At 46.6% G+C, this 9,659-nt stretch overlaps 1 pseudogene; it reads left to right on the forward strand.

Moving 5' to 3' along the window:
* The first annotated feature begins 7,863 nt into the window (after window positions 1-7,863).
* Window positions 7,864-7,981, forward strand: LOC126357344 (5S ribosomal RNA; annotated as a pseudogene).
* The last annotated feature ends 1,678 nt before the right edge of the window (window positions 7,982-9,659 follow it).

Genomic DNA, 9,659 nt, shown 5'->3' on the forward strand with positions numbered 1-9,659 from the left:
GCTATGTTATAAGCAGTAGGTTACACTTATTAATATTGAGCAGCACGGAATTAGCCGAGCGGTCTTGGGCGCTGCAGTCATGGACTTGTCCCAGCGGAGGTTCGAGTCCTCCCTCGGGTATGGGTGTGTCTGTTTGTTCCTAGGATAATTTAGGTTAAGTAGTGTGTAGGTTTAGGGACTGATAACCTTAGCAGTTAAGTCCCATAAGATTCGACACACATTAAATTAACTAATATTGAGAGATAACTGCCAGTCATTACATCACGCATTTATTTTCTGCAAATCCTCATTGATTTGTTCACAACTTTCGTGTGACACTACTTCCATGTAGACTACAGCATCATCGGCAAACAGTCTAATGCCCTGTCAATACCATCAATCAGATCGTTTATTTAAATCTTAAAAAGCAGCGGCTATTACGCTGCCGTGGAGCACACCTGATGTTACGTTTGTTTCTGTTGAAGTCTCCCCATTCAGCACTACATACTGCTCTCTGTCTGTTAGAAAACTTTCTATCCAATCGCATATGTCATCGGATAGACCGTAAGAGCGCACGTTTTGGAGCAAGCGACAGTGCGGAACTGAATCGAACGCCTTTCGAAAGTCGAGGAATATGGCATCATCCTGGGAGCCGGTATCTAGAGTCTGTTGTATATCATGCACAAAGAAGGCCAGTTGTGTCTCACATGACCTTTGTTTCCTAAAACCGTGCTGGTTTCTGCAGATGAGCTTCTCAGAGTCTAGAAAGGTCATTATGTTTGAACATAAAATATGTTCCATCATTCTACAACAAATCGATGTCAATGAAATTGGCCGGTGATTTTCTACCCTTTTTATAGATTGCTATGACCTGGGTCTTCTTCCAGTCCCGTGGAACTTTCCGCTGTTCCAATGATCTCTGATAGATGATGGGTAAGAATGGTGCTACATTTGTAGCATAGTTCCCATCTTATGGGGAGACCGTCTGGGCTAGATACCTTCCACGCGTCCAAGGATCTTAACTGTTTTACAATCCCAGGTACACTAAACACTATATCAGCCATCCTTGCGCTTGTTCGATAATTTAAAGGGGGAATGGTGCTCCAGTCCTCTACCGTAAACGAGTTTTTGAAAGCTAGATTTAGAATTTAGGCCTTCTGTTTATCATCATCCGTTACATTACCCGTACTGTCAGCAAGAGAAGGTATTGAATTATTTGTAGCGTTCATAGATTTTACGTACGACCAAATTTTTTTGGGTTACTTTTAGAATCTGCAGATAAAATACTGCTTCAAATTCGTTAAAAGAAGCTTTGATTGATCTTTTGACAGCTGATTTCATTTCGTACAACTTTCTGTTTCTCAGCGGGGCAGTGACTGCGTTTAAAACGACATGCAAAACTCTCTGCTTTCTCTGCAACTTCCTTATATGTCTGTTGAACCAAGATGGATCCTTTGCCTCCCCTATGTTTTTGCTAGGCACATATTTCTCTAGCACATGGTGGACAATAACTTTAAATTCCGACAAAAGATGCTCAATATCTTTGTGTCTTGCGGTGAATGCTTGGAGCTGACTATGAAGATTTTGATTAATGACACTTTTATTTGCTTTTCCAAACGAAAAAACTTTACGCTACTTCTTTGGTTTTCTTGCAACTTCCACTGACTTAGAAGCCACAACGACATTATGGTAGCTAATACCTTCTTCTAGATTAACTTCCTCAAAAAGATTAGGTATGTTTGTCGCCAGGATACCTAATATATTCCCATCTTTAGTTGGTTTTCTAACCAGTTGCTCAAGGTTGTATGATGAGAGCGCTCCTAGAGTAACTTCACACGAATCTTTGCTTCTGCCTCCTGTGATAAACGTGTAATTTTCCCAATCAATGGACGCCAGATTAAAGTCTCCACCTATAACTAATGGATAATTTCGATATTTATTTCCTATGTACTCAAGACTTTCCCTGTACAGTTCTGCGATGTTTGTTGCGGGTGCTGGTGGTCTAAAAAAACATACTAATACCATGGTCACTCCTTGCCTGATTGACAGCTTTATCCAGACTATTTCACAGTCCTACCCAGTATCGATCTCAACTGCGTTTAAACAGCTTTTAACTGCAATGAACACACCACCTCCCATATCATCAGTCCTATCCTTCCTAAACATTCTCCAATCCGAATTCAAAATTTCACCTCTATTATGTCTGGTTTCAACCAGCTTTCGGTACCTAATACAATATTGGCATTACTACTGTTTATTTTGGAGAGTTACTCTGGGATCTTGCTACAGACACTTCGACAAGTTACTAACATGAGATTTAACATATTTAAATCCTTTGGAATGACCTGTTTAGGCGAACTAACAATTTTTGCAGTTGGCACACCGACACCAATGTCATGAACTGCTATTTTTTCCGGTAAGCAGTTTGTTTCTCGTGGGGAGGAGCCTAATCTAAAAAAAATCCATGTGCACGCAACAAGTACAGTGCTACCCATGTAGCTGCTTCCTGTGCGTAGTCCACCCCTGATCTATCGAGGGGAGTCTTACAACCTTCCACCCCACAGTGTAGATCGAGGAATCTACAACCATATTCGTCACAGAGTCTACGTAGCCTTTAGTTTAGATTCTCCACTCGACTCCAAACCAGGGGCCCCTGGTCCACCCTGGGTACGATGATGCCAATTGTCAGCTTGGCTTCCATTCCTCAAGAGATGGAGGCCACCTTCGCCAATTTAGCCAGTCATCGAAAGGACCCAAGCATTACCTCGGAACTCTGACGACTGGAATCGTTGGTGCCGACATGTGCAACGATCTGCAATTGGGTACATCCTGCATCCTCGATAGCCTCCAGAGGAACCTCTTTCACATCCTGGACAAGGCACCCCGGCAAGCACGCGGAGTGAACGTTGGGTTTCTTCCCCGCCATAGCCGCTATGTTCCTGAGGGGCTCCATGACCTGCCTAAGATTGGGGATCCCAATAACTAACAAACTCCTATCCCCACGTGCTTGTGCGGACCTTGCTGAAGGAGCTGCCACTGTCCTGGCAGAAGGTGCATTCTGATCCGACTCAGCCTGCCCCTGTGGCCCCCCTCCCCCCCCCCCCCCCTCTCCCCAGCATCAGATAGCGTACTGAATCTACACTCCTGGAAATTGAAATAAGAACACCGTGAATTCATTGTCCCAGGAAGGGGAAACTTTATTGACACATTCCTGGGGTCAGATACATCACATGATCACACTGACAGAACCACAGGCACATAGACACAGGCAACAGAGCATGCACAATGTCGGCACTAGTACAGTGTATATCCACCTTTCGCAGCAATGCAAGCTGCTATTCTCCCATGGAGACGATCGTAGAGATGCTGGATGTAGTCCTGTGGAACGGCTTGCCATGCCATTTCCACCTGGCGCCTCAGTTGGACCAGCGTTCGTGCTGGACGTGCAGACCGCGTGAGACGACGCTTCATCCAGTCCCAAACATGCTCAATGGGGGACAGATCCGGAGATCTTGCTGGCCAGGGTAGTTGACTTACACCTTCTAGAGCACGTTGGGTGGCACGGGATACATGCGGACGTGCATTGTCCTGTTGGAACAGCAAGTTCCTTTGCCGGTCTAGGAATGGTAGAACGATGGGTTCGATGACGGTTTGCATGTACCGTGCACTATTCAGTGTCCCCTCGACGATCAACAGAGGTGTACGGCCAGTGTAGGAGATCGCTTCCCACAACATGATGCCGGGTGTTGGCCCTGTGTGCCTCGGTCGTATGCAGTCCTGATTGTGGCGCTCACCTGCACGGCGCCAAACACGCATACGACCATCATTGGCACCAAGGCAGAAGCGACTCTCATCGCTGAAGACGACACGTCTCCATTCGTCCCTCCATACACGCCTGTCGCGACACCACTGGAGGCGGGCTGCACGATGTTGGGGCGTGAGCGGAAGACGGCCTAACGGTGTGCGGGACCGTAGCCCAGCTTCATGGAGACGGTTGCGAATGGTCCTCGCCGATACCCCAGGAGCAACAGTGTCCCTAATTTGCTGGGAAGTGGCGGTGCGGTCCCCTACGGCACTGCGTAGGATCCTACGGTCTTGGCGTGCATCCGTGCGTCGCTGCGGTCCGGTTCCAGGTCGACGGGCACGTGCACCTTCCGCCGACCACTGGCGACAACATCGATGTACTGTGGAGGCCTCACGCCCCACGTGTTGAGAAATTCGGCGGTACGTCCACGCGGCCTCCCGCATGCCCACTATACGCCCTCGCTCAAATTCCGTCAACTGCACATACTGTTCACGTCTACGCTGTCGCGGCTTGCTACCAGTGTTAAAGATTGCGATGGAGCTCCGTATGCGACGGCAAACTGGCTGACACTGACGGCGGCGGTGCACAAATGCTGCGCAACTAGCGCCATTCGACGGCCAACAACGCGGTGCCTGGTGTGTCCGCTGTGCCGTGCGTGTGATCATTGCTTGTACAGCCCTCTCGCAGTGTCCGGAGCAAGTATGGTGGGTCTGACACACCGGTGTCAATGTGTTCTTTTTTCCATTTCCAGGAGTGTATTAGCGACGTGCATCATGGGACTTGGCAGGAGCCTGCGTCCCCCATGCAACCTTAGCCTTGGGGGTCGAGATCTCGACACAGTCCGCCACTCACACTGAGGTGTGAGGGGGCCTGCCGGCTCGGTCTCATCTGAGGTCGCCTCAGCGACAGAGTGCTGTGACATACCCCCCCCCCCCCCCCCCCCCCGCGCACTTCTACACCCATGCTCATAAATTAAGCCGGCCGGTGTGGCCGTGCGGTTCAAGGCGCTTCTTGTCTGGAACCGCGTGACCGCTACGGTCGCAGGTTCGAATCCTGCCTCGGGCGTGGATGTGTGTGATGTCCTTAGGATTAAGTAGTTCTAAGTTCTAGGGGACTGATGTCCACAGATGTTAAGTCCCATAGTGCTCAGAGCCATCTGAACCATTCATAAATTAAGGATAGTGCTGATACATTGTGAAACAACGCTCTGGAGGGCGTTTTTCAGGTTTAAATCACTCGGGGTGTGACCATGAGGTGCATTTGACCTGCAGTCGTCGCACGGTGGCGCTGGCAGCAGTCCATATACGCAGAGGGGTGTTGGTGCATGTCAGAGTAGAGTGCAGCGAGTAAGTGTGCAATCGTTTTCAGACGTGCTAATGGCTCAAAGAACACATATTGATGACGTTATGAGGCTGGTCAAACTCAGCAGGTCATAGCGCAGGCCCTCTGTGAGCCACAAAGTGTGATCTCAAGATAATGGCAACGATTCCAGCAGACAGGAAACGTGTCCAGACGCTACAGTACCGGACGTCCACAGTGTACAACGCCACAAGAAGACCGTTATCTCACTATCAGGGCCAGCAGATGGGCACGCAGGCAGCCTTGCTCGGGACCTTACTGCAGGCACTGGAACAGTTGTCTCCAGACACACAGTCTACAGACGACTGTACAGACATGGTTTATTCGCCCAGAGATCTGATAGGTGCATTCCACTGACCCTTGCTCACAGGAGAGCCCGTAAAGCCTGGTGTCAAGAACACAATTCATGGTCATTGGAACAGTGGTCACAGGTTATGTTCACGGACGAGTCCAGGTATAGTCTAAACAGTGTCTTTCGCCAGGTTTTCATCTGGCGTGAACCAGGAACCAGATACCAACCCCTTAATGTCCTTGAAAGGGACCTGTCTGGAGGTCATGGTTTGATAGTAAGGGTGGGATTATAATTGGTGCACATTCACCCCTGCATGATTTTGACCAAGGAACTGTAACAGGTCAGGTGCATCAGGACGTCATTTTGCACCAGTGTGCCCGCCTTTTCAGGGATGCAGTGGGTCCCAACCTAATGGATATAACACACTGCCCCACCGAGCTGCCATCGTGGAGGAGTACCTTGAAACAGAAGATATCAGGCGAATGGAGTGGCTGCCTTTACTCCAGACCTAAACCCCATCGAGCACGTCTGGGGTGCTCTCAGTCGACGCATCGCTGCACGTCTTCAGACCTCTACGGCACTTCAGGAGCTCCGACAGGCACTGGTGCAAGAATGGGAGGCTATAGTCCAGCAGCTGCTCGACCACCTTACCCATAGTATGCCAACCCGTTGTGCGGCCTGTGTACGTGTGCATGTGATCATATCCCATATTGATGTAGGGGTACAAACGCAGGAAACAGTGGCGTTTTGTAGCACATGTGTTTCTGGACGGTTTTCTCAACTTATCACCAGTATCGTGGACTTACAGATCTATGTCATGTGTGCTCCCTGTGTGCCTATGCTATTAGCACCAGTTTTGTGTAGTGCCACGTTGTGTGGCACCACATTCTGCAATTATCCTTAATTTATGACCATGAGTGTAGTACTGCAGAGGCTGCCACAGGCACTCCATCCCTACCGAATCTCAAGGTGGCACTCTGGAGCCTGTTGACTGTGACCAACAAAGCTTCCAGCTGCGTTTGGGCTATGGCCAACTCCTCCTGCATCTGCACACAACAGACACAGCCCGTATCCATCTAGCTAATATGTGATTTACTATAAGAAACTCAAGACGGTTAACAGCTACACTCTAATAGGCAGAAAGGACACTCAACAATGAAGAAAAATAAAAATCTATGGCAGAAACTAGATCTGGTGCTTTTTTTCCTGCTAGGGGTACCTAGTGAATACTAAAGAAAAATAAACCGTGACCTGCAGTTAAATGCTAGTGGCTATCTAGTGAATATTATTAAACAATTAAACAGTAACCTACGGTAAGCTACTCCTACTGATCACCTCTCGTATTTATTATGTAAACAAATGTTTACGTACACGCGAAAATGACCTAATAAATCTATAAAGATTGCTACTTTCAATGACACTAATAAACGTAAATACAGAGTATTGTACACTGACAGATCCAGGTACAAAACAAAATCTTTAGCTAACAATAAGAGTTCAGAGTGAAAAGCACAAATACGAACTATACTTTATAGGAACCGATGGGCTTACACTACACGATCACTGAAATCCACAACAAGCTAAGGAATTTAAACAGACAGCGAGGTGGGTTTTAGCTTTTTGCTAACAAAACCGTACGTACGAAGGGCTCAGAAGTTGTATTATAACATTGATTTACTCAGATGTTGTAGTGTAATACTAATTTACCACGTATTTTACGTATGCTTAAGTGTTAACGCTCGCAGGTTGCGCTAGTAAAACGTATGCAAGCGAGATCAGAATTCACTGTCAGTATCACTTTTCCTAATAAAACGTAAAAAAAAACTGCTAGCTTCAATGTATCGAGTCTAAATGAGCTAATCAATGTAAATATTGAGTATTGTACACTGACTTAATTGGTAATCTCGAGTATTATCGTCAGTTAAAAGTGTAAACAAACGTTTGCGTACACGCGAAATTGTCCTCCACAGAAATTTAGCTTTTCCTGTTCAGACGCAAATAAAAACTGAAACCTTCAATTTATGTAGTCTGTCTGACACTAATGCACGTAAATACTATATAATATACGAAAAACATTTAAATTACTAGCTAAATTACTTATTTCGTAACACAGCAAGCGAAAAGGGCTAGTAGCCGGCTTCAGGGCTGCCAACCTCTTCATCTCTATTAATAGGCTTATTTTAGCGAGGACTGACTCCTTTGCCTGTGATAGTTTGCTTCTTATGTACTCGTCGTTTCTTCCGTCGCCCGTTATTCTTCTTCCAATGTATCAAAATTGCTTCAAATGGTATATTTCGTGGTCCCAAATTTTGATGTTAAGTTTGTTGCTAATATGATTTCTGCTGCTAATCACTGCTTTCCTCTTTTTTCGGTTTACTATCTATCGATATGTTGTGCTCATTGAATTCTTTGTCCCATTCAGTAGGCAGCCAACGGCCTTGCCGCAGTGGTAACACCGGTTCCCGTCACATCACCGAAGTTAAGCGCTGTCGGGCTGGGATAGAACTTGGGTGGGTGACCGTCCGGTCTGTCGGGTGCTCTTGGCAAGCGGGGTACATTCGGCCCTTGTGAGGCAAACTGCGGAGCTACTTGATTGAGAAGTTGCAGCTCCGGTCCCGTAAACTGACATACGGCCGGGAGAGCGATTTGCTGACTACATGTCCCTCCACATCCGCATCCAGTGACGCCTGTGGGCTGAGGATGACACGGCGGCAGGTTGGTACCGTTGGACCTTCATGGCCTGTTCGGGAGGAGTTAAGCTTAGTTTAGTTTTTATTCAAGAGGTACTGTAATTCTTCCACAATTTTACTGAGGATAGCAATGTCAGAAGCGCATCCTATCATTGATATCCTTTCACACTGAATTTTAATCCCACTCTTGAATTTTACATTTATTTTCGTCAGACTGAAGACGGGAGAAAGACTGCATCCCTGTGTTGCACTCTCTGTAATACGAGTACTTCATTCTTGGTCCTCCATTATTATTGCTCTCTGTTGGGACTTGTACATATTATACAGCGTGATTTTCCCAAATTGGCACAAACGTGCAAGGAAGATTCTTGAGAGGATAACGAGCAAAAAAGTTGATATGCGTATATGGCCGGAAACGCGTTCCTAGATGGAGGTAAAAGATCTTAGCGTAGATTTAAATTATTAAAAGCACACCTGACCATACACCAGGAATGCGAGAATGTTCTGTCTGTGGTAGTGTTTTAGCTACACATTCAAGATGCGGTCGCCAATAAATCCTCGTCCACACACTGAAACTGAACTGGTGGTGCTGATGGTTTGCTGCCACCATACCATGATCGTTTTCCGCAGTCCATAAGTGGGTGTTTCGAAGCTTGACAATTCGCACCTGTAAAGGTAGCCTTAGCCACAAACAGGATTGTTGTCAGAAATTCAACAGTAGGGTGACCAGTGCGACGAACGAGCGACAAAACCGTCTCCGCAGAAGCAAGTATGTAGGTAGCAGGGCCTGCACACGTAGTGATACGGATAGCGGCAGTTGTGGGGAATGTTCCACAGTTCGTCTGGCTTACCCCACGCCGCCGGGCCACCTGCCTGGTGCTGATACCGGAATCATATTCTGCAGTGTTCGACACCTTTTATCTCCACCCTCAACTGGTTGTGGCTCCTTTGAAACACAATACCGGCCGCATCTCCACTCGACATTTTCAGTTCCTTATCCACACAGGGATCGTTTCATACAGTCTGCCCCATTTACCAAAATCATCCTCTGTACTACCCGTTTACGACTATAGCTTAGAGCTATTTTATTGAGCATTTAGAACATCTTGTCCCATTTTAAACTGTCAAACGCTTTAGCTATGTGGCAAATTCTATGAACACATTTAAATTTTTCTCACGTCTTGTTTCCTTTATCATGCGCAACGTCAGAGCTGCCTATCTTGTACCTTTATCTTTCCTAAAGCTAAACTGATCCTCATGTAACACGTTCTCAGCTTTCTTTTCCGTTCTTTTCTATATTATTGTTGTCAACAGTTTGAATGCGTGAGATGTTAAGCCGATTGATACTTGTCGTACTTTCCTGCCTTTGATATCCTCGGGACTGTGTGAGTGATATTTTTTCCTAAAGTACGCGGCATATTAAAGAACAGTTTTACATTTATTCATTGCCTGTTTTTGTAACAAACAGCTACTTAGAGATCTCTGTTTAAAATGGTCCCACATGTTGGTGAAGCGAATGATATCAATTCGAATA

Source organism: Schistocerca gregaria, chromosome 3 (assembly GCF_023897955.1).
Source record: "Schistocerca gregaria isolate iqSchGreg1 chromosome 3, iqSchGreg1.2, whole genome shotgun sequence".
Lineage (NCBI taxonomy): Eukaryota > Metazoa > Arthropoda > Insecta > Orthoptera > Acrididae > Schistocerca > Schistocerca gregaria.